Here is a 25,160-nt window from a genome sequence, read left to right on the forward strand (position 1 = left end):
TTCTGCCCTGTTTGCTTTCTCTAAGCATTCTGTGAATCCCTTAGTGCATTATTGAGTTGACAGAAACTTTCTAAGATCTAGACAGAAAAATAAGCATTCAGATCCCTGAAGGTCAGTGGACCTCAAGAAGTTAAGATATGAAGAGATCGTCACACTGACACAATGTAATCATGTCTCAGAACTCAAAGACAAAGGTAACGTGGAAAAGCAGCAAGAGAAGCAACTCATCACATAAAGGGAAAACTTTCAGAAGACAATCATCACGTTTCTCCGAAGAAACCTTGTGGGCCATATGAAATGGAATGATGTATAGAGAGGCTAAAAGAAAAAAAATCCATCAACCAAAGATACTGAACAAAAGAAACCTGGCAAGACCATCTTTCAGATATGAAGAAGGTAAAGAGGACCTCCCCAGACACAGCAGGTATGGGGGTTCGTCACCAATTAGACATGCCTTAGGAGCTAAAAAGTTATTATCAAGCTACATGAAAGTATAAAACTCCTCTCTGGAGACTGAAGCCATGGTCCAGAAGATAAGAGCACTGCTGCTCTTCCAGAGGACCAGGGTTTGGTCCCCAGCCCCACCGTGGCAGCTCACAACTGCTATCCCCAGCCCAGTGAAGCTGATGCCCTCTTCTGGCCTTTGAGGGTATTGAGCATAGACATGCACAGGCAGACAAAATACCACCCCCAACAAAATAACAAATAAAATTTAAGGATATTGAACTCATCCCTGTTAAAAAATAACCTGGTCAAGTTTAGGATGCAGATACTCTCCCAGCTTACAATGAGATTACATCCCTCAAAAGCTCATCAGATGTCAAAAATATTGAAACTCAAAACAACAACAACAACAATAACAAAAACCATTTATTTCTCCAAACCTTCCAAGCACTGTAACAAGACAACACAGTAGGGTATAGAGGGCCAGTTTTTTGTTCTATAATAATGCGTCTGGTTCTATAATCATGTTCTGTAGTCATACACTCATCGCCCCCACCCAGTATCATCACACAGTAAATGCTGCACACGACTGGCTGAAAAACTATCAAATTCTGACATTTAAAATATGGTTCCAACAGAATGGACTCACTTTTGCCCATCACAAGACCAAAAGGATGAATTGTGAGCCCATAGTAAACATGGGTCCACCCATATTCTAATACCATAATGATAATGGCCTAGCCACTTTTAACTATTTGTGAAAATAGAATGTGAAATATATTAATATTAGCTGTAGATACATTGATTTGTTGATAAACACACAATACAGAATGATGTAAGTTGTGACATCAGTAACAACAAAAACATTATTGTTTTCAACTTAAAATAGATCGCTAATAATATCTGATGTTTTCTGTAAGCCTCAGGTGGTAACTACAAAGGAAAGCCCATAAACCAAACAAGAGGTAAAAGGTTAGGAATCAAAGCACACTCCTTCAGCAACCACAACAACAATCAAACCACAGAGGAGTCAACCTCAGAGGAAGAATAAACAAGGGGACTCTAGAACAGCAGACCCAGGCTAGAGAGATGTCTCTGCTGTAAAGTGCTTGCTTCACAAGCGTGGTCCAAGTACAGAGCCTCATCACCCATGTAAAATATCAGGCGTGCTGTGCCCACCACTGTGAAGGGCAGGTGTATCCCAAGGATTTGCTTGTTGACCAATCTAGCCAATTAGCAAGCTCCTGGTTCAGTGAAAGATGCTCTTTCAAAAAAAAAATAAAAAGGGTAAAAAGTGATAGACCTTCAACATAACGTGTGACCTCCACATAAGGACAAGCATACCCATGCACACACAGGTAGATGACACATGCATATGTCACATATACACAAAAGAACAGAAAGCAACTAAAAGTTGCAATATAAAATCCTTACCTATCAATAGTTACTTGCTAAGTAAATGGATTAAATCAAAAAACATAAAGTGACTACATGAAGAAAATCCAAAGATCCAACTATGTATCATTTACAGGGTCCCGTGTGTCAGCTTTACACATACTCTGAAAGCAAAGGCGTGCTAAGGGCAATTCCATGCTAAGTGAAGAGAACAGAGGTAGCTACATTTGTATCAAATAAAGGAGACGCCAAGTCATAAACTTGGCAAAAAAACAAAAAGGCAAAAGACTTGAATTATATGATAAATTAATTCATCAAAAGGCTCTAAGAATTATAAATTCTTGTGGTTATTATTGAAACAGATATTTGAAGAGGACTTAAGGTAGAAATAAACAATATAATCACAGGAATTTAGTCTTCATTCAACAGTGGTAAAAACCAAAGTAGAAATGATAGAGCTGAACAACACACTGTAAGTTGAGTAGATTTAGCAGAATAGATTCTACCCAACGACATGGAATATGTATACTTTTAAGTAAAGTGAGTGCAGAACGGTCTCCAGGATAGGCCCAATGGTAGGCCATGAAACAAGCCTTAACAAATTAAAAAAGATAGAAACCTTGTCAAGTAGCTTTTCCAACCACACAACATGAAACAAACAGACAAACAAACGAACAAATCTATAATGGACGAGGGCTGGATATCATGAGGTGCAACTGTAATCCCAGTACTTGGGAAACAGAGGCAGGAGGATTGAAAGTATGAAGCCAGCTTGGGCTACACACTGAAATTGGAAGCCAGCCTGGGTTACACACTGAAATTGGAGGCCAGCCTGGGGTACACAAGAAGACCCTGTCCATACATAAATAAATTTTAAACAATTAAATTAGCCGGACTTGGTGCTTCCAACCTTTAATCCCAGCACTCAGGAGACAGAAGTAGGTAGATTTCTTTGAATTCAAGACTAACCTGGTGTATATAGCAAGTTCTAGCGTAGCCCAGGCTACATATGCAGTCTTAAAAACAAACAGACAAAAAAACCAATCTTACAAGAGATGCATCAATTTCTATGAGCTATAAACTGGGGAGTTTCTAGACCCCTTCCTATGTGTGCATGAGAGTCCAGTAATGGGGTGAAAATGAACAAGAATGGAAGTGATTGTGCTGGAAAAAGAAGTGAGACACAGCTCACAGGAAGGGTGACCAGCTGGGTTCATGGCAGGTGAAGGGCATGATGCTGGGAAATTTGGCCCCAGCTTGTGGATTGGCGTCAGCATCTCAAGGACCAAACCCACAGAGTGGATATGGACAGAGGATGGGATTCTTATCTCAGGAACACTGTTTGAGATGATGAGGAACATTAAGGAGAGTGATATTAAAGACAACTAGACAACTGGACATAGAATATAAGATTGGGTTCTCTCAAAGCACAATGTCACTTGGACACTGGTGGAAAGAACAAGTGTATGAACAGAAAATGAATTTAGAGGGAAGAGGGAAACAATGGCTTTTGCTGGGACGGGATGAAGTTCTTTGAATGGTTAGAAGGGTTAAGGAGATGGCTCAGTGAGTAAGACCACTTATCACATAAGCCTGGCCGGAGTTCCATACTTGGAACTCACGCTTTTAGAAAGGCAGATGTGGCAGTACACATCTGTAACCCTGGCAATCCTGTGGCAAGATGAGTAGAACGAACAGGGAGATCAAGCTGAAAACTCTCTTACACAGCACAGGGGAAAAACAAGAGAGACCGTGCTTCGAAACAAGATGGAGGGACACCACTCCCCAGAAGGCATCCTCGGAACTCACACAAGAGCTATGGCACGTGTACACACACACACACACACACACACACACACACACAATCAATCAATCAATCAATCAATCAATCAGTGTTTACAGTTGGAAGAACACCAGGGTTCTAGTCTGATGCTGGAAAAGGATTGGATCTCAAAAGGTAAACAGATCAGAGAGGGTAAAAAGCAGAAAAAACCATTATTGACCTAGTCCGTTTCTGACTGGGTTCTTAGTGAGCTGGAAGACAAAGGTCAAATCTGATAACTTCAAAGTATGATGGAGAAAAGAGGAAACCGTGGTGGGAGGGGACAGATCGAGGGTTTCAGCAGGAAGATCACGTTCAAGAAGAAATGTAGATTTTTGAACGACAATGACCTAAATAAAAGTCAAAGAAACCAAGAAAGGAGATGCTAGAAAGGGTTGATTAATGACAGAAGGGCATTAGGGTGGCTTTAGCAGGAAAACACAGATGCCACATTCCAGAGCACGTTTATGGCACAGTCACCACTGTTTGCCTTTGTTGGTAGGGTCAGACCAAAGGGACCTCCTTAGTTCCCACCCAGGGAGAATCAGGTAGAGGAAGGTGTTCTCTATTCTCCATCTCAAAGTTCTGTCTCAGCCCTCTTGTGGGTCACTGGACTCACTGTTTTATAAAACAACCCACCCAGATTCCTTAAATCTACCTCACTTTCTAGTTGTTAGCATTTTGTCTAAGCTCTGCCCAACAGTTACCTGGCAACAGCCAGGTGTGCCTGACTCATACTATAAAAGGGGCTGCTTGCCCCTCTGCTCTGTCTTGCTCTCTTGCCTTCCTGCTCTGTCCTCTCATCTCTTGCCCCTCTCTCCCCATTCTCTTCCCTCCTCTCTCCACGTGTTCATGGCCAGCCTCTACCCTCTACTTCTCTGCTTCCCTCCTTCTCCTCCTCCTCCTCCTCCTCCTCCTCCTCCTCAGCATGGGCCCAAGGAGGCACCCCCTTCCCCCACACCTGACTACACATCCAAACATATTCCTTCTCCCCCTATCCTTTTGTAAAACACAACACTAGTGGTAAAACAAAACCAAACCAAAACCTAGAACGATGTCATTCCTTCAGGATCCAGCTTGCTGCTATCACTAAGGCATGAAAATTGGGGTGCGAAGGCTGAGTGTATACCCTTCCCTTCCCCGACCCAGACCCCAGAGTCATTCCTCACCCCCTCCCCAAGAGTCCTGAACAATTTTATTTAGTTTGATTGCCAATGTGCTTCTCTATTTCATTCTAAATTGCCTCTGCAATCTGCTGTTTTCTATCGTTCAGTAAAACCTATTTGTAAATCAAAGGAGTCCTAATATGGCTACACATTAAATGCGTAGCCAAAAGTATTTCCTTAAAGAAAGCCAAGACCAGTGTTTGAAAGGAAAGTAAGACATAAGAGTCTAAAACGGACTTTGTCCCCAAGTCACTTAAATAAGTGACTCTTTTGAGGATTCTATTTCCACATCCTTTGGTAATGGATTTGCTTTCCTGCCAATAGGAATAGATAAACAAATAGACTTTACCTTGCAGGCTTGTCCTGGAACTCAGGACAGCATCTGCTTTCTGCAATCTTCACTACAGCATACCAGGTGAAAATACATTGACATATCATGCTATTTCATTTATTAACATATTATCCAAGTGTTGATCAATCATACGATTATTAGCATATTGCTAAAGCTTGTGTATATAGAGTATTGTATCAATGATACAAGAAGTACCATATTAACCCTTATGTTCTTTTGTAAATAAAATGAATAATTTAAGGAATATTTATATTAAGCAATAACTTATCAAGCAGAAACTCGATCCATTCCACACACACTGTAAACATATTGAAACAGTCTCATTGAAGACATATGGCATTTTAGGTGCAGATGCCTAGTCACTATTTATAGCTCTGTTTCTGTGAGAAAAAAAAAAGGGAAGGTAAATCCAGAAAGCCAAGCAAATCCCCAAGCTTTTGGGGCATTCCCAATGTGTGGACCATGAAGCAAACCATCATTGCTTGCATTTGAGACATCTGAGCTTTTATTCTGAGTCTGGAATTTTTCTGACTTCTCTAAATGTACCCTCAAAATCAAGCCGTTGTGTAACGAATGAACCCCAAATAACACTGCTGCACTTGACCATGGCTCCTCGTCAAGGCTCCAGGGACCTGGTTTCCAGGTCCCTGCCTTTGGCAGAGCCATGAGAACCTACAGGGTTCTCTGGTTTATATCCTCTTCCACAGGTTTATTTTTGTGTCTCCTTATTTAGCACACAGATCTATCTTTATCACCCAGCTGACTAGCATGGGAGTCCCCAGGGCAGAGAGTTACACAAGACTATTGAAGCATGCTTCCTACCCTTCAAGGGAGACGTCAGCAAGGAATCACAATGCTAGAACTGTGTGTGTGTGTGTGTGTGTGTGTGTGTGTGTGTGTGTATGTGTGTGTGATGTGTGTATGTGTGTGTGGTGTATGTGGTGTGTGTGTGTGTGTGTGGTGTGGTGTGTGTGTGTGGTGTGTGTATGTGTAGTGTGTGTGGTGGTGGTGTGTGTGTGGTGGTGGTGTGTGTGTGTGGTGTGTGTGTGTGTGATGTGTGTATGTGTGTGTGTGTATGGTGTGGTGTGTGTGTGGTGTGGTGTGTGTGTGTGTGTGTGGTGTGTGTGTGTGTGTGCTGTGTGTGTGTGTGGTGTGTGTGTGGTGGTGGTGTGTGTGTGTGTGGTGTGTGTATGTGATGTGTGTATGGTGTGGTGTGTGTGTGGTGTGGTGTGTGGTGTATGTGGTATGTGTATGTGTGTGTGGTGTGGTGTGTGGTGTATGTGGTGTGTGTGTGTGTGTGGTGTGGTGTGTGTATGTGGTGTGTGTATGTGTGGTGTGTGTGTGTGTGTGTGTGGTGTGGTATGTGTGTGTGGTGTAGTGTGTGTGTGTGTGGTGTATATATGTGTGGTGGTGGTGTGTGTGTGTGTGTGTGTGTGTGTGTGGTGTGGTGTGCGTGCGTGTGTGTGCGCGCGTGCTCGTGCGTGCACGTGAGCACACACACCTGCACATGAGGGTGTGCATTTTAATTGCTAAAGATGTCTTCCCTTTTGTATAGAATTAGAAACACAAAATCACAAATGCTCTCTGAAACTCAGTTTCAGTCTGTGTAGAAGAATCTACTCTAGGCCTTGATTCACGTGAATCATGATGATAAGATAAAGTCTATTACAAATATGTAATGCAGATTTGTTTTGAATGTCAGTGTTTCTCTGCATGTGTGCAGGTATGCTAGCCCTCATGGAGGTCAGGAGTCAACCATAGGAATCTGTGGACTGCCATCCTACTCTTGAGACAGACTCATACTGAACATGGGGCTTTCCATGTGGGGCACACGGGCAGGCCAGTGAGCCCAGCATCTGTCTGTCTCTGTCTCCCAAGTTCTGGTGCTACAGAGGCAAGCCACCACTTCCAGCTCTTAAGTGGGAGTTAAGGATGCGAACTCAGGTTCTCAGAATTCCTCAGAAAGCACTTTGCCCAGTGGGTTCTCTCCACAGACCCATTCTTCTGTATATCCAGTTGAGAAATCAACAGTTACTCGGTCTCAAGGAGCTTTGAGTTGTTCTAATAACTGGATGACAAAAGCCACCACTTCTTTGCCTGCCTTCAACTATTGTGTTTTAGTTGAATCCTCGAAGGGTTGCCAGCTCTCTGGGCAGCATGTTGGAGACTGTGGGTCCTGCATGCACCATGACTCACATGTTACTGTGTGGCCATGCACAGCAGCCACTGGACACTCAATGCTCCTGAGCACTTGAAAGGAAGCCAGTCTGCAGACAGATGTGCAGGAAACAAAATCAGACACCTTGAAGATGGTGGGAAAACGGGATGATGTAAAATACCTCAATAGCAGTTTTTGTATCTATCGTACATTGAATTAATGATGATCTATATCTAGGTGGTTAAATCAAATAAAATTTACTTAACCTATTTGTTTTTATTATTCGCTTTAATGCTGTCACTTGGCTGTAAAATGAATCCTGTAGCTCACTTGCGGTCCACATTATATTCCTGTTGGAGGCCACTGCCTTAAGGCTTCCCTAATAAAAAGCTGTAATCAGACCCACTGCAGAACCTTACTCCAAACTGAATTAATGGGAAGCAAATAAAACTGGGGCAAAGATGATAACAGCCTATGCTTACATAGCTTCTTCATGCACAGAATTTTAATACTTCCCAACACAGCAATTATGGACTCTAGACATCAAAAGATGAATTCCACCTTCCTAGATGATAATACACTCTTCCTTTTCCTCCAAGGAGTCACTAAATACACCTATTTGATGGCATACAAACTGCCGAAACAATCATGGATCATTCTCCTAAGCTTTTGTCCCCAACCCTCACACCCACCCCCTAGCCCTATCTACAGCCACCAAGCAAAGGCAAGAGATCATTTCACGAAACAGAAACATGGCTGTGAGTCTTCCAAATTCAAGTTAAGTGGAAAGTAAAATTTTTAACCATTCATGTCTGGGCTGCAGGCAGCTACTCCAGTGCAGGAAAATCAGAGATAATGCTGAATATTGGCTCTGGATTTGTGTGCAGAGAGGAGCTCACCTTGGCTCCGATGTCAAATAATCATAAAAAATACCAATCCCTGATATACATTGCCACATTATTGAATCCAACACGTATTGGTGATGTGGGTGCTGCCAGCCAAGAATTGTTAGTTAAAAAACAATAGTGATTTCAGCAGTAGATTGAGAACAAAACAATGATATCGTTGTGGGATTCTGAAGTGAATGGAAGAATAAAGCCGAGCTGGTTCCACCGAAATTCCCAGCCGGATCTGCTGACATCTTGTCTGCCTATAATTGTTTTCTGCCATTCGTTTCCTCCAATTGTCAATTATTACCAAAACAATTGCGGAGAAAAAAGTGTGTGTGTGTGTGTGTGTGTGTGTGTGTGTGTGTGTGTGTGTGTGTGTGTATGGTCTTTGTTTCCTGTTGCCAAATGAATAAACTGAAGTCATAGAGCTGGTCAGTGCATGGCAAGCTTTTCCATTATCATAAATTATGCTGTCACAAACAGGATACAGCTCTTCACTGGACCAGGAGGCCACAAAGGGAGCTGAATTAGCACAAACATATTATCGACTCTGACAGCAGGACATAGGACTTGGCTCTCTACCTTATAGATACTATTGGGGTTTGATACGGGCTATAAAGTAGTGTATATATGAATTCACATGTACATATGAATACATACATGAAATATATATTTCATATATAAAAAGTTTGTACGAGATGTTTAACCATATCACAATAATATCTTATAGCCTTTTCTTTCTCATGTAACACTAAGTATTACTTTTTCCAGCCCATTTAAATACACTCATGGAAACTAGGGCTCTGTAAAATTCAAAATTGTGGAATAGTATCAAACAGTTCTCTTATTTTTATAGTTTCTGCTTAGTAATAAAGTGTGTCTGTTGCAAATAACAATTCTTGATAGGGACTGGAGACCACTCACCTGATAAGGGCCCTTGCCACTCTTACAAGGAGGGCACCAGCATTCACATAGCAGCTTACTACTCTCCCCCTAACTTCAATTCCAGAGGACCCAATGTCCTTTTCTGACCTAAGAGGGTTCATACAGGTGGTTCACAATACATACATACTAGCAAAATACAAACATAAAATAAAAATAGCTAATTATTAAAAAGGAAAAATGTGCATATGGTTTTGTCTGAATTTGATTAGTTCCCTGAAATGTATTTCTAAGTTAGACTTTTCATTTTTTTTTACTTTAAAAGATATTGCGGTGTTTAAGAAGTTGTGTTAATAAAGTCTCACATGTGCCCTTTAAACGTTTAATCATTTTTAAGAGTTAAGCATAATAAAAGTACTAAACTTTTTCATCTTTTTCTGGTGTTAGTCCTGCAATCTAGGGCCTTGCATACACTAGACAAGTGTTATAACACTGAAATGTATATGTAATTTCATGACTTACTTTCCCCAGCACTCTAATACAAACAGCCCCCAAAACAACACAGGTACTACAGCCCAGTGAGTAGCCATCCTGTGAACCTGGGTCATGCTCTTAAGAGTCCCGAGAAGCCTGCTGCCCCAGGCTAGCCCCTGTTGTTTCTGGCCTGGGCTGAGGGTGTTTAGCAGATAACCCCACTTAGAGGGTAACCAGGGACAGAGACAGGAGGGGAACACCCTTGTTTTGTTCTCCAGCACAGTTTTTGTTCCAGAAAATCAAGGGGAAATGAAAAAAAATGAGATAGTAGGGAGAAAAAATAATACAGATAATAAATATAAAGTTAGGTATAATACACATTCCTATAATTTCAGTACTTAGAAAGCGGAGACAAGATTGCCAGTTTGGGCTATAAAGTATGACCCTGTCTTAAGAAAAAGATAACAATATAACCATACTAAGTGAAACCAAAGGTGAAGAATTCTATGACGTCTACTCAAATTTAAAACAAGAAAGGACCAGGATCTAGGTTACAGCATGAACAAAGGCTCGTGGCCTTTTCCATGTCCGTGGGCAGCTGTAGTCCTGAACTGTGAACAGTTGGAAACAACCTCTGCACTCCACTCTTTCACCCTTCACAGGTGACTACCAACGGAACCTTCCCAGAACTGGGTGTGAGCACCTAATGAGGTGACAGAGATCATCGTCCTGACACACAGTAACGCTTGGTAGAGAGAGGTAGGTGTTCCCGCCCTAACTCGCCTCCCTCTTCTTCCGCTAGTCCATGTTTCCAGCAGCTAGCAGCCCTTCTGCCTGACTATTCCACCATCGCTCAAACTCACTACATCTCTGATCAAACCCCGGAGCCGCTCCCTGACACAGAGCTACCTTTGACGGCCTTTCATTGGACCATAAGTCACATGATTCACAGTCTGTCCTCTGTTCCCTTAGCCACGCCTAATTAGCATTCAAAGTGAGTCAGTTGGTCCACAATGGATTCTTCATTTGCTTCAGAACCCAGGCTTCAGGGCAATGTGGCCTCAACTCCTTTCAGACACATATCACCTGTCCCACATCCTTCTTTCTCTGCTCTTCTCAAGTTGAGTGACTCAGTTCCCTGATTGGGTTGCCAGAATGAAGAGTTAAAAAGAGAGGACACATAATTTAATGTGGTTTCAGGTGAAAAGGTAATAGTTTTATAAATGACTGATACAATCGTCCCCGTGCAAACCCATGCCATAGAAGTCAGGTAGCAGGTAGTAGGCTTGGCTTTGGTTTTTAGCAGAAATTCACACTTCAGTGAGCATCCCTCATTTCATCTAACCACCCTGTTCTCTGAGCAGAACATGCATATCTCCATCTGTGTCCAGGCTCACAGCCCCGTGCCTACAGTGCTTGTTCTCACCTCTTCTGCACTCTTGGTCTCCAGGAACCAACTCAACTTTACAACACCATCAAGCCTCCCTCACAGAGGTCCTCCTTGTCTAGGCTTCATTATCTGTATCATTAGTTTAGTTCCACACACAGGATGCCTGTGTCCTATCAGATTCCCTCTCTCTAACTTAATGTTGAGTGTGCCAAGACCTGACATGCATTTACACCTAGGAGAACTTGATGTGCTTTGGTGAGAGGGTGCTCCTTGCTAGCTTGGATGGCAAAGTTTGAGGGAGGAGAATGGGAGTCTGCCAAGACCCATAATCTGAAATGTAGGGCTCCTGTAGAAACACAGAACCCAATGCATAGAGCTACCCTGCTCTCTGCCCAAGTTCAGACCACATGGAAGATGGGTGTAGCTTCCTGACCCTGGCCTGACTCAGCCCACACCCTTTTTTACACATCCCATGAGCTGAAGATTATACTTGCTGACATCTACACCACTGTGGTTTCACGTGATCTTTTGACCCTACTTTCATTCCTATGGAAACTTGGGGCCCAGAGAGGCTATTCTATGCAACCTGTAAACACATAATGATCGTAGCAGTTTGACTAGAGATGACACACCTCCAGTTAGTTAATAGGAAAGTGAAAAAATATTGACAATAATTTTTCTAAACTGCCTAACTGAAAAGTCTAGAGAGCCTGAAAATCCCTCAAGTAACCTATGAAGCTATTAAGCAATTCCCAAGAAATGCATTTGAAATAATCTCATGAATACATTTATTAAGCTGGCCCCCAGAAACCAAAAGCAAGCAGTAAGACTTCGACTAATGAAAAACACGTATTAATAAAATAAACCCTCAAACTCATCATCTTTATCTACTGTTCATGTTAACTGATTGGTATTAAGTCATAAAACATATAAGGTGAATATGTAAATGTCTTCACTGCATAAGTGTCTTTTTTGTTTTCACATATATGTGGTGTGTAGGTGTTCACACAGAGAGAAAGATGAGAGATTGACAAGGGAGTCTTCCTCAAATATATTCACTGAACAAGGACCTGCCGACCTGGCTGGCTAGCCCACCGAGCGTTTGTGTGAGTGCTGAGGACTGAAACTTCAGTCTTCCTCTGCATAGGAAGGAAGCACTTTAATCAAAGCATCGGCTCAGCTGGCAAAGTTGTTTAGCAATTTGGGGAGGGACAAGTTCGGTGATAGCAGAATCAGGGTTATTGAGAGAGAGAGAGATCACCATCCCTAGAGTCACATGTGTGATAGTCCAATAGAATAAGATGGATTTAGAGGACTTTGGAAGTATCATGGTGCCCTGAAAAATCAACATAGACATACATCTAGAGTCACTGTGTTTCCCTTTGTCTTTCCAAAGCATTTTCAAAACAGTACAACCAAAAATGTCACACTTTTTCTGTTAAAAAAAAAATCTCTGTGAACCATTCCCATGGGATGACTTACAAATTTCTAGTCAGAAAAATAACAAAACACCTCTACCACCACCACCACCACCACCACCACCACCACCACCACCAACACCACCACCACCAACACCACCACCACCAACAACAACAACACCATCACCACCAACACCACCAACACCACTACCAACAACACCTCCACCACCACCACCACCACCACCACCAACACCACCAACACCACCATCACCACCACCAACACCAACACCACTACCAACAACGCCTCCACCACCACCACCTCCACCACCACCACCAACACCACCATCACCACCAACACCACCAACACCACTACCAACAACACCTCCACCACCACCACCACCACCAACACCACCAACACCACCATCACCACCAACACCACCAACACCACTACCAACAACACCTCCACCACCACCACCAACACCATCACCACCAACACCACCAACACCACTACCAACAACACCTCCACCACCACCACCACCACCACCACCAACACCTCCACCACCACCACCAACACCATCACCTCCACCACCACCACCAACAACACCTCCACCACCAACACCAACACCACCAACACCACTACCACCACCACCACCAACAACAACAACAACAACAACAACAACAACATACCCACTTAATTTCTTTCAGCAGAGCAAAGGGTCAAAGAGAGCCTCCTTGACTCAGACTGAAGCCCTGGGTCCCTCAGTAGCTCTGGCAAGCTCATGGTTCTGCTTCTAACTTTGCTATCTTCTTGCTGCAGATTCTAAACACACCAATCTCAAACCAGGAGGGGCAGAAAGAACAGCAATCTGTTTCCTCTGACAACCGGCAGAGCCTACTTCTTGGTCAGTCACTGTGCTGACATCAAACAAGCGTCATTACCACACAAAGGTGGACGTTATCTGCCCTGGAAGCACACAGGCTCATCATTTAAACAAAAGCACTCACTCAATGGCAAGGAATGTCCTGTAGAATGTCCCCAGAAGCCTTCCAAGTTTTTGTGAGCATCATCAACTCTTACTGGGTTTATTTAATTTCCCTCCCACTTTTCCATTTCTAAACACAAGGTCACTTTTCAAGACCCTCAAAATATATGCAGCAGGAATGTCTGGGGGGTGGAATTCAGATATGAATAATTGCTGTGAATAGTTCCTATCACTGGAAAAGCTCAGGGCCGGGCTGTTGCTTTTATCTTTTAGAAGGTTCATCATTGTTTACGAATGATAGATCAAGAAAGGAAACTTTGTACCAGACTAATTTTCATCTTCACAACTGTACAGAAAACTTAAATTTCAGCAAAATAACTTCAGCAGTGGTTTGGTTATGTTTAAAGACATGGTTATTAAGTATATTCTAAGCCAGTATTCATCAAAGAAGTGACAGATAGGTTATTGATCAGCACGACAAGAAGCATAAATCGCGTCAGGCAGATATTTTCCAAAACGACCATCAATGACATTATAGATGATGCTGAGATTTGAGGAAGTTACCACAAGAAAACAGCTACCATAAAATACACATTTACTACTAGAAGCTCAGGATGCCATCCCTGAAGCTGACGGCTGGCTACTCTTCAGCTACTTTGCTTGTGTTACAGTTAAAGTAGGACCTGCCCTAAGATCACAAATCCCGCCTGTGCCCAATAAGCAAAGCCAAGGAAACAAACGTGTTAAGACACATCAAGAGGCAAACACAAAAATTACATATACCTGAATCCGCAGTCACGTCGTCAATAGATGTTCAACAACAGGAGTGGATCCTCTTTCTTCCAGCAGGTTCTTGAAAGTCTCTGTTCAATGTGCCTGAACACCTAGTGATTGCTTTGCTCTCCCTGGAAGAGCGGCTATCCCTTCCATTGCTCAAGTACAGTTCAAAAGTGAAGGGTAAAAACAAAGAAAATAAAAAGCAGAAGAAGAAAGAAAGAGAATTGCAAGCCAATTTATGCCCAACAACCACTACCTTGAAGGGGCTAGGCTTTGAGCTCAATGAAGTAGAGGTTGTTTGGCTAAATGGCAGGCTCACTTCCTCCTATTCTTTCCCTACTTAGTTTTCCGGCCTCCAGTGGAGCGCTGTTTTTTTCCCCTTTCCTGTGCTATAAATAAGCTGCTGGTGTGAGTACTGAGGAAAGAAGAGGCAGGAAATGTATTTGATTTCAAAAGGCAGTCAGAGGTGTGTGTGTGTGTGTGTGTGTGTGTGTGTGTGTGTGTGTGTGTGTGCGCGCGAGCGCGCAGGCACGCGCTTATGCATGTATGAGTGAGCGTGCCCCTTTCAAGTCTACACTACCAGTAAACACACTGAAGTAAATTTAGCCTAAGTAATTCAACTTTGGTGTTAGGGAGACTTGTGACTTACTTGTCCCTCAGTCTCTACTTGACTAGAAGCTGTCACTTCCCATCAGCTTGAATTTGGAAACATACTCATTTTCTGTGTAAACTACAATGAACAGATCCACACTGCATCCTTTATTTCCTGGAAGACAAATTTGTAGGGGAAAATGACTGAGGGCCAGTAGGAAGACCCTGGTTCTGTTCTATTCTTTTGCTTTCTTTCTTATTTTTCTTTTCTTTTCTCTTCTCAGAGAACCTTACTATATAACCCAAGCTAGCCTCAAACTTGTCATCCCCCTGCCTCTGCCTCTTAGATAGTGGGGTTACAAAGTATGTACCACCACGCCAGGTTCATTTTCTCCTCTCATTAAAAACGATGTTGAGGAACAGTAAGAGAGTGGACCAGGAGAGGAATAAAATCTGGAGTGAGAAAGAAAGAAAGAAAGAAAGAAAGAAAGAAAGAAAGAAAGAAAGAAAGAAAGAAAGAAAGAAAGAAAGGAAGGAAGATAGATAGATAGATGTTGAGGCTGGAAAGTGGTCTTAACTCAGCAATTAAGAGCATTTGCTGGCAATCCTGGGGGCTAGAACTGTTTCTCAGTACCACCGGCATAAGCCCAGCATCCCACTAATGCCTGTAACTGCAACTCTGAGAGTTCCAACAACTTCTTCTGGCCTCTGTGCACAAAGTGACCCCTTCATACACACACATGCAGAGCAATTATTAAAACATTTTGGAGAAAACGTGGAGAATTTCTTGAGCCAAGGTACCAAAAAAAGGAATGTATCATCTGAGTCTAAGGTGAGTGGAAAAAGCAGACACTTCAACAAAGTTCAGTTTGTAACTCTGTCTTCTGTTCATTTTAATTGATAATGACTTGTCTGTTTCCTTGTGATCCAGCTTCCCTCATAATTATTGATGATATGAGCAAACACAAAAATTGGTATCATTTTTCACATATCAGATGGGCAACTAAAACTTCAGCTAACTTCTGATACTGATATGTGGAGAAAGAACCGTTTGTGTGATAGTACGAGGAAGTATAAACTGGTCTGTATTATTTTTAAAGATTAAGTTTTATTTTTTAATTCCGTGTGTGTGTGTGTGTGTATGACACAAGAGTTCTAATTCCATTGGATATTGGAGATGTCAGATCCAGTGGAACAGAAGTTATTAACTATTGTGAGTTGTCTGACACAGGTGTTGGGGACTCAATTCAGGTCCCCTGCAGGAGCAGTGTGAGTTCTTAACCACTGGACCTTCTCTCCAACTCTGGTCTGCATTCTTTCGTGGGCAATTCTCACCTTCAAGTTCAGCCCACATACTCCAACAAGGTAATGAGATCTGGTTTATTCTGCGGATTGGGAAGCCAGTTAGGGATGGGAAAACAATTTAGTTCCTAGCACATGCACATTGGAGCTTTTAAGCTGTTATAGCTGCATATGTCTTGCTTCAAATTTTTATTCAGCACCAAGAACGTAGCTCAATGGTAGAGTACTTGGAATAGCATGCTTGAGGTCCTAGGTTCAAACATTCCAGCATTGTAAAAACACAGTAAAAAGTAACACTTTATTCAGTAAAAGAGAACTTAAAATACTGTACTACTCAGAGATTCCCGAGATTCTATGAAACGCCTATACATTGCCTGGCTATCATCTCTAATCAGTCTCTGTTCCTTTCTACACTTAACTCCCCAACAAGTTGCTGGTTACATAGATGTAACATGAATGTAACACAGAACTGCCTCACCTTTTGGAAGAACCACTCAAAGACCAGTGAAGTTACCACAGTGACACATTCGTTAGAAGTTCTGGGCACACATGATTAATATCAAGTGATTCTCTGTGGAATGATTTTAGGGCTTGTTTATGTATATCTTACCTTGTAAAGGGAATTTTAGATTTTAAATGTAAGGATAAAAGTTAAATGTTGGTTTTTCCGGGCCACTCTTATTCAGAAGATAAGCTTTTGCGTCTAATGTTAAGACACTCTGAGTTACTTCAGAAAAGTTGTCTGGAGCACAGCATGTGTCTTACTGCAGGTGCCTAAAATTAACTTCAGCCCCTGCAATACAGAAGAAACCCAAACCCACGTCCTCAAAAGAAACAAACAAAAAGGTCTGGAGGCTATTACTCAGAGGAGCAATGTGCATATGAGCTTTAATTAGGTGCTTTTGGTAACAGTCCCTTGTGGTCTACATGGAACAGGAGCCCCAGGTCACTGTTGAATTACGTCCTCCGACGCAAGTGCTGTATCATGTTAATAAGACACATAGGGACTTCTTCGAGGAAGGCTCAGAAGGATGCAGGCTTTACATGGCTCTTTCACAGGAGTAGCAAGAAGATGGCTAAAGGTCAGGAATTCTACATTCTAACGCAAAATGTAAAAGTTACTACTCACTATCTGACAGAATCGGAAACTCAGTGAGACGGGGGAAAAAAACTTCCACATTAATGTAATTAAAATACATTTTATGTCGCTTAGCAGTTCGTTTTTACTTGGCCCAGTTCTCAGCACACATGACATTAAAGTTACCTTGCAAGATTACAAACAGCCCGGCCGACACTAGAATTCATACTGTCTCCAAGGAGGGGCCCAGCCTTGGTAACATTCAGTGGGAAAATCCAAGCCGGCTGCTTTTCATTGTTTTGGGCTTTGGCCTCTATTGTTGTCCTCTGACTTTGCCTCAGACCTAAACCACAACGAGTTTCTGTGTAACAATCTGAGCAACAAAAGGAAATGAGGCTCTCTGACGGTGAGTGGCTAGAACAAACTCAGCTTCTGCAGCCCTAAAATCTGATGTTGTGAATAAAATAAATGCTTGCTGCTGTTGTAGTTTTTTTAAACAGTCTATTAATTCTGACACATAGACACTGATTCAAATGTTTCTGCTAGTTACATGTTCCATTGAGGAAAGCCTCCTGACTCAACCATAAAGTTGTGTGTAGAGCCAGTCACTGGCATGAAGAAGGCCATCTCTGGAGTAAACTATGCAGGACAGATCCTCGTCTGTGTGTGCCACACATCTGTGTGTGCCACACATCTGAAGGCAAATGGAAGCTATTGTGGGATCCAAGAGAATTGGTGCCCTGTATTACCTTGTCTTGTGCAGTATTTGAGAGGAAGGAGAAATGTGGGAGAAATCCTCCCAATAATTGATATTCAGTGTTTTGCAGTCTCTTTAGTATGATAGAAAGCCATGTCATAGGTTGATTACTGATTTAATTGTTTGTACAGTTTCCTTGTTTGAGGATTAGATTTGTTTTAATTCACACTGGTGTCCTGGTCATAAGTCCCTTAGTCCCCAAATTATAGAATCAATGTAAAAAGCTTAAACTGAATTTATATTAACAGCAGCAAGTGAGTACAGCTGACTTCCCAGCATAACTTGTGGGGGTACAAACTCTGCTTAAGGATACAGGGCAAGTTAATTAAAGTCCAAACGAAAAGCCTTGTGTACAGCATGGTTGTGTACAGCATGACCAACAGCCTCTGCCACCTCTCTTACTGCTGGGAAAAACAAACCACCGAGCTACTCTCGCCTAGAGCAACATGGTGTTTCCCTTGGACCACCAGCAAGACACTGGATGGTTTAATCTGACTGTAAGAACTTGATTTACCAATATGCAAAGAGATTCAATCCCAATCAAGTTGGGATCATAGTCCCAACTTGTACTGTGTTCACAGATTTTAAAAGAAATATACATTTATATACATAAGTATATACATATACACAATTATATATACATGTATATACAATATACATATATACATACACTTATTTAACACACACATATGTATGTATGTATGTATGTATGTATGTATGTATGTATGTATGTATGTATGCCATGCATAGTGATCCATACCTTTCATCCCAGCTCTTGGGAGGCAGAAGCAGGTGGATCTCTGTGAGTTCAAGTTCAGACTGGTCTACAGAGTGAGTTCCAGGACAGTGAGAGCTACATAGTAAGACCATATCTCAGAAAAAATAATACAGAAGTTGTGTGTGTGTGTGTGTGTGTGTGTGTGTGTGTGTGTACATGTGTGCATCACATGATCATATGGTGCAGAAGCCTGTAGAAGTCAGAGTAGACCATTGGCCTCTTGGCATTAGGGTTGCAGACTTGTGAGCAGTCATATAGTGCTGGGATCCAAACCCAGGTTCTCTGCAAGAGCAACAAATGCTGTTAAAGCAGAACCATTTCCTCATCCTCTGGTCACAGACATTTAAGGCTGTGAGACAGATGACCCAGACCATCCACATCTGGCCAAGCAGACTTGGGAGAAAGTCTTTCATAAAGACAGATTCCAGTCTTGTATGACACAGTCACATACATGTGATCAAATATACCTCATCCGGTTTGCTCAAGTCTGTGGGCTAGAAGCAAGATGTAGGTTCTTTCCCTGCTCCACAGGAGGGAAATCATGGGACCCACCCTAGAGCCTGAATAACCAATCTAGAAGAAACAAAACTCTTGTTACAATGCAGGCCTCTAAAGGACAGTTGGGGAGAGTTACACAAACGCAAAGCAGACAAATACCCTAACATTTCCTCCTTGCAATCAGTGGGGCTGTACCACTCTGAGTCAGTCAGTCAGCCCTCTACCTTCACGAACTCTAGAACAGCTCAGTAATGCACTGGTCCTCATGCCCCATCTCTGAGATCCTTCGGTTCTAAGCCTCTGTGATGTTGGACCTGTCCTTCCCAGCCTCTTAAGACATTCTGGAATGCCAAGAATCCTGGCTGTGTTTTGAATGTAGTTTTGAATTTGTACTATCACTCATATCTCAATAAAGCAATACAGAAAAGAAAGATAATATACCATAGCCCAGAACCTTAAAAAGTTAAATGCCAAGTCTATGAAAGTATTAGCTGTCTGATACAATTTTTTATATTTCCCTTGAAACATTTATATCCTTCAAGCATGAATTCATTTTTAAATACATAGAGATAAAATTGTTATGAAGTTAATTTTGCACATGTAAATTTTGAGCTATAAAACCATGTTATTGTGGGAAATACACTTAAGCAGTATTGAGTGTGTCAAGAATCCACTTGAGCAGTGGAAACTTACTCTCAAGTATGCAATGCCTTTTCCACTAATCTCTTTAGTCAATCACCTGTAGGGCAAATATCCTATAGTACATGAAGAACATATTATCTCATTGATTTCTAGAGAAATTCTGATGAACTGTCATTGTACATCCTAGTGATATCATAAATATAAAATGTATTAATTTTTTCATTTTAAAAAGTTTAACATTTACTATTAAAATTTAAGTGAATCTAATCTAGATAATGCAACTGCAAGTTGCTTGCCAGCTAGATAAATAATTTTTTTCTTCAGGTAAAAAAGTAAAACTCTCAAATCTATTAAATGTGAAGTATATCTACTGTCATTCTTGTAAAGATGGATTAGACTCTGGAATATTTTACAAATGTTCTTTAATTCTGAATTAAGGTCACAGCTTGAAAGAAGAAAATATGATTAAAATGAGGGGTTTTTCATATCCACTTAGATGCTAATGAGTGATTTCAAAAAGTCCAAGAAAGAAATGTGCAGTAGTAGATTGTTTTCCTCATCACTGTGACAAAATACATGAGCAAAGGAACTGAAAGAAAGAAAGAAGGATTCCTTTGGCTCATGGTCTGCGGGAGCACAGTCATCATGGTGGGGAATGGGAGTGGGGATGGGAGGTGGTAAGTCAAGCTGCAGACACTTATTGTGTAAGGAAACAGAGAAAAATAAATATGATTCCCAGCCCACTTTTATTTTCTTTTGCCTGGGACTCCAACCCACGAAGTTGAGTAAGACTTTCAGAGACACAACAGCATTGTCTTCAAGGTGATTCTAACTCCCAACAAATTAGCAAGCAAGACCATTGCACAGGGCTATATGAGATTAGGGTCCAGAATTCAAGAGACTAAACACGAATGGTTTTGAAGTTTTGGCATCATCTCCCAGCTCCTTATCATACGGCTTGCTCAAGAGCCAATGCACAACTAATTATGAGGAAGCACATGTTACAAAGTCCATCTTATTTGGGTAAATCCAGCAAAATAACTTAATTTTTTTTTACCTACATGTAAGTCCCTACTAAACGCTAAGCTTTGGGCTTGAGCTGTATGAGGAACACCCACTGAACATTTAGTCTTCTCTATGAAAGCTGAATTCCTTCTGAAAAACAAATTTCAAAAGCCATGGTCCAGTGAGCCAGTATCAGAATAATTTAGATAGTTTATAGATCATTCACATTTCTTGGACTCAGCCCTAGTGGAGTTATAACCTAGTAGATGTAGGGTAAACCTTGGACTGTGCATTCAAAATAAGCTTGGGTTGTTTCTGCACAATAGAGTTTGAGAACCAATAATCTGATAACATTGAGGTGATCCAGGCGACAAAACATACATTCTTAACTAAACTGAGGGAGTGACCCAGGGGACTCAGTTAGGTGAGCATTGAGAATTCTTCTGCTAGCCAGAGCCAGCATCAAGGTGTTAATTCTGGAACATGAAGCCATACAAACTCCTCTACAGTCAGTTCTAATTTGTGTCTAATGGTGAGAAATCCAGTTTGAGTCTCTTCAAAAAAAGAGAAATCTCTTTCTCCTAGATGTCAAAAACTATTTTTTTGCAGTTTTTTTAAATGACAGAAAAGAGTATTTACTATGATTTTTATTGACAGTCCTGTTCTACATACGTATTAGTAATGTTACCGTTTTCCATGTTCTTGAGAAGCAGAATGCTTTCATCTTGCATGTCTGCAACCCCATAGCCTTCAAATAATTCTTCTGTTCTTTCTCCCACAGGTCCTGAAAGCCGCCATTCTATTTTCTCTTTCAATGATGGAGGGGCCAGCTTTTAAACTAATAGATGACACCATTATGTGCAAGATAAAATGACAAAGTGAGATCAAACATCAAAACGAGGCTTTGATTTTAAAAAACCCAATTGTCAAACCGAAAGCAGGAAGAAGGTGAAGACATAAGCAGAGGAAGGTCCCAAAGCTCAGGCTGAGGATGGTGGGTGCCCTGCTGATATGTTCCCTACAACCAGAAGATCTGTGATATATCACTGTCAGATAGAAGACTCTTGTGTCAATCTTTGTGGAGCAAATAATATGACCAAAGTAGGCCAGAGGAAAGATATCAGGGATTACAAACAAGGTAATAACGATAAAAAAAATCCATCACAATGCTTTGAGTAAGCTATACATGCCCACAGCCATAGAAAACTCAATCTTTCTAATTTATATTCCCAATGAATGGGATCTGTGCACTGGAGTCGAGGGTAGTTATGCACAATTTCTAACTCAAGAGCTATCAGGAAGTGGCTGCAGTGGTTGTAGATGTTAATGTCTGGGCAGTGTGTTTCCTTGTTCTTATCAGAACAGCTTGCAAGGTGTTTTTTGCGATTCCCATTGGTTTTGGCTGTCCAGTCTATGATGCATGTGCATCTCCAAGGTAGGCACAGAGAGAAAAGGGAGAAGGGTAAGGGGTGAGGAAGAGAAGAGCACAAGGAGGTCAGAAGCAAGCCTCTGCTTTGTTTTAAGTGATCAGAGTTTTAAAACCATAGTCAATTCCTCTAGGTGATATTTTCATACTCTGTGCATGCTTTTAAATATTGTGCTTTATTAAATCTTTTATTATTTTATTACAATTATTCTATATGTTCTTAAATATAAAAAGAAAACAACCAATCTTATATAAGGCATGAGACACTGGGTCTGATGCTGTAGCAAGATCCAGCCCTTTCCTCGCTATCTTCAAGATCTACTTCCTGTGACTTGATTACATCCTTGGGCAGTCTCTGTTCAGTACCAGGGGATCATCCATGCCCAGCCAAGCAGACTTTCCTCATCTCACATTTAAGCCTCATGTTGAGAAGAAAACACACTCCCAGAAATCCCAACAGGTCACAGGACTTGACTTAAACACACACACACACACACACACACACACACACACTTATGGCTAGCTTACTGAGTTACGTGCTTCACTTTTAGAGTCAAAGACTTAGAAAGAACTATAGCAGGTCTGGAGAGAAGGAAAAAATACCTTCCAATGTCTAAGTTCTTCATATAGCTCTAATTACCAGCAATCCAGTTCCTTGAAACTTCTGCTATTATAGCTTCCACAGGTTGACTTTCATAGGTTGTAAAGCATGGCTTTACTTACACAATAAATGGTATTGCCTCCTATACTCTAAACTTCATCATTGGTTCCCAGAAGAAGAGGGTTTACTGCAAAAGATAAGAAACTTTCACTCCTAGAATTCCAATCGTTCAGAGCCGCTCTCAACCCATCACAAATCATATCAGAGTTCCTAAGTCAATTAAAAATGGCTGACATGGTCAGAGATGAGACTACTTTAGAATTAAGAGTTAGGTGTTAACTGCTTGTTATCATTCTTTAATAAAATGAACTAGTCACATTTGATGGCAACAAGGGAAAACACATCTGAAGTTGACTGACTGACTGACATAATGTTATAAACTAATTACATTCCAGGAAAAACAAAGATAGTGGGACATTAGGATGCCTGGAGGACATATTAGATCACCATCATTTCCCGGGTTTCCATCTCCTCTTCAAGTCTGACAGAATTCTCCATGAGAGGAGGTCTGCCTTTTCTAGACTCACACTTGTAGTCTTCACAGTGACCAGAAAGGAAAAGGGCTCCTGTTGGAAAATCTCTTCCTTAAGCCTACCATCAGTAGTCTAGCAAGAGCAGGCCACATCTTTATTGGCCACCAAAATGCAACACATTTCCACTGTTACCACGAATTTTAGATTCTCCCTAGGTGCATGTGTTATATACATCTTTATTAAAAAGCCAGTGCCTTCTCTTCCTGCTCTCTTTCGCTTCCAATCCTCATTCAGAGGCAAGCTCTACATATACCCCCACACCCTAATACCTCTGTGTGGATCCATTGCATGGTGTGGCTTTGTGCCATCCCTTGGCCCTATTGTGCCAAGGTATCTCTGCCACTTATATACTAACAGCTTCCCTTTCTACCTTCACTGGGGAAAAGTCCCTGGCAGGACTCTGCTGTGGATAACTCACCTGCCTCTTGTAATAATCACTGTGACCAGGAATTGGGTGACAGAGCTGAGACAGCCTAAGCCTCACAACAATCGTCAAGGTCAAGAGGCTGATTCTGTTGGAAGTGAAGACAAGAGAGGTCTAAACAGACAGAAAGATAGAGATCCAAAAAATGCCTCCTGTTCACACCTAGATAGTGAAGATACGGACATCAAAGATTAGGGGAGAGGCTACAGTAAGAAAACCCACTAAAAGCACGAAGCATATGCAAGTTTTCAGACTCCCATGAAGGCAATGCTTCTAACAGAATTGTGGCACACACTTGTAACTAACATTTGGGAGGCAAAAGCAGGACAATCAGGATTTGGAAGCTAGCCTGGCCTTCACAGCAAGACTTTGCTGGGTTTGGGGGTAGAAATAGCACTTCTCCTTCTATTGGTTGAAATGACTGAAATTCCGGGCTTAGTAAGGGAGGGTGATGTTAGAAACTGGTGGCTGTTCAGGCCACAATAGCAAGAGCTACCTCAGCAGTCCCCCTCCCAGATGCCACAGGCACCTCTCAGAAACATTAGATGTGACTCTCCCTGCTAACAGGCTTGCCCCATTTTCTCACCTGAGGAAGTGCATTGACATCAAAGAGGGTGGCCCCACATCCTGTTTCCTATCCTCTTCCCTTGCCTCCTGCCTGGGAACCAGAGAGCCTGGCTTCCAGGAGAAAGGGAGGCAAAGCAGAGAAAATGGGCCAAAGGTAAACACGGGAAGGTTTTTGTTTAAATGTCTCTCTTAAGAGGCTCTCCAGAGAAGGACAGAAAGTGAGCTGTAGCTGCCGAGAAGTCTGAGGAGAGAATTCTAAAGCTCTCTAGAGCTAGCTGCAAGACAGACTCTCTAAGAATTGCTTGGTTCATTTTGCCTGATTCAAAATCTAAAAGATGCTCATGGATAGGCACTGAGGACGGTACAGCTTACCCTCCACCATGGCTTCATGGGAGCCAGAACCATCAGCAGAAGAAGCAGTCTATTTGTATTACTGATGTCTTCTACTTTAAAGAGACACCCATCTCAATGCATCCATGTCGTGAGTAAAGTTGCAGAGGGTATGTAAACTTGGAGGATGTAGGAAGCATATCATCTTAGATGACAGAGTAAGATCTCTCTCAATTTTGACAGACTGGATGTAGCAAACACGTTTAAAATTATACATCCAGTAAGCTGAATCAGGAGGACTATGAGTTCAAGGCCAGCCTGGACCACATTGTAAGTTCCAAACAAGCCTGGGCAACAACACATTGAGACAATGTCTTGATATATCTATGTGTGTTGGGGCGGGGATGGGGGTGATGT

At 41.8% G+C, this 25,160-nt stretch overlaps 1 protein-coding gene across 5 annotated transcripts in view; it reads right to left on the minus strand.

Moving 5' to 3' along the window:
• Rasgrp3 (RAS guanyl releasing protein 3) overlaps positions 1-14,529 on the minus strand; it is a 98,567-nt gene extending 84,038 nt beyond the window's left edge. For 3 of the 5 annotated variants that reach the window (XM_063261857.1, XM_063261858.1, XM_063261853.1), the window contains exon 1: positions 14,158-14,527. The gene's annotated coding sequence lies outside the window, so the exon portion shown is untranslated. Of the gene's footprint in view, positions 1-13,078; positions 14,087-14,157 lie in introns of those variants that run through there. The other 2 variants (XM_063261852.1, XM_063261856.1) reach the window with 2 other exon arrangements.
• Positions 14,530-25,160: the final 10,631 nt, after the last annotated feature.

The sequence above is a fragment of the Rattus norvegicus genome, chromosome 6, assembly GCF_036323735.1.
Source record: "Rattus norvegicus strain BN/NHsdMcwi chromosome 6, GRCr8, whole genome shotgun sequence".
NCBI lineage: Eukaryota > Metazoa > Chordata > Mammalia > Rodentia > Muridae > Rattus > Rattus norvegicus.